Source organism: Otolemur garnettii, unplaced genomic scaffold (genome assembly GCF_000181295.1).
Source record: "Otolemur garnettii isolate 467f Iridium unplaced genomic scaffold, OtoGar3 scaffold00036, whole genome shotgun sequence".
Lineage (NCBI taxonomy): Eukaryota > Metazoa > Chordata > Mammalia > Primates > Galagidae > Otolemur > Otolemur garnettii.
The window spans coordinates 8,853,488-8,854,640 of NW_003852431.1; the positions used below are offsets into that span (position 1 = coordinate 8,853,488).

Below are 1,153 nucleotides of genomic sequence, written 5' to 3' on the forward strand. Positions count from 1 at the left end.
AAAAAAAAAAAAAAAAAAAAAAAAATCAAATGACAAAAGAACACAAAGGCCACTATACCAACAATAACAAAAAACAGACTGTAAAAATGGATCCACAGATATTCAAAGAAACAAATATTATCTCTCCATAACAAACACAATGTTTTCATAAAATATTTCTATACCCAGAAAAAATAACCATCAAAAATAAAAAAGTTTTACAAAATTAAAATGTTCTAGAGATCGGTTGCCGAACAATGTGACTATATTTAACTCTACCGAACTGTATATGATTGAGAAAAATGATTGAGATGGTAAATATTATGTTGTGTGTTTTGCCACAATTTTTTTTTTTTAATGAAGGAAGAAGGAAAAAAATAAAGTGAAGGAAAGGGTAACTTTTGTGGTATGTAAATTGTAAAGCTATTTAAGAAAAACAGAAGAAGAAATAAAGAAATTTTAAAACAAACAAAAATGGAGAGAATGCATCACCGGTAAACCAGCATTAAAATAAATATTAAGTGCCTGCCTCGGCAGCACATACACTAAAATTAGAACAATACAGAGAAGATTAGCATGGCCCCTGTGCAAGGATGACACACAAATTCATGAAACGTTCCATATGTGAAAATAAAAAATAAAATAAATATTAACAGTAATTCTTTAGACAGAAGGGAAATAATCCAGGTAGAAATACAGAAATGTAAGACAAAATGAAAAACAACAGAAAAGATACCTATAAATAATTAAAACTACAAAAAACAATACTACTAAGAGAGAAGGACTAAAATATATATAAATATGAACATAAAAGAAAAAAGGCAGGAGTTTAGTGAGGGATTTGGGGTCACCAGATGAGGGGGTTTTGACAGGAAGAATGAAGAGGCTTGGCACAGAGTCCATGTTGGGGGGACTGAGGAACTCTGGGAGAAGCCCTTCGGCGTAAACCTTGGTCCGTAGTTACTATCACAAAATGGGAAGAAGTAGACAAAAGCTACTTATCTTGTCTGACCTGAGCACTGATTAGGGAGGAGATGGAGAAGGTCAGATAGAATGTCTCCACCTTTGTTTTTGCAAAACTTCAGTCCTTGAGCACAACCTCTGCCTCCAGCATCAAGAGACCTTTGGAATTTAGAGAATCTTTACCATAACCATTAGGCTTGGTCACATCTCT

At 33.1% G+C, this 1,153-nt stretch overlaps 1 non-coding gene across 1 annotated transcript; it reads left to right on the plus strand.

Annotated features, from left to right (window-relative positions):
* The first annotated feature begins 500 nt into the window (after nucleotides 1-500).
* Nucleotides 501-607, plus strand: LOC111725297. Its single transcript, XR_002773391.1, has one exon. It is a non-coding gene; the product is annotated as a U6 spliceosomal RNA (small nuclear RNA).
* The last annotated feature ends 546 nt before the right edge of the window (nucleotides 608-1,153 follow it).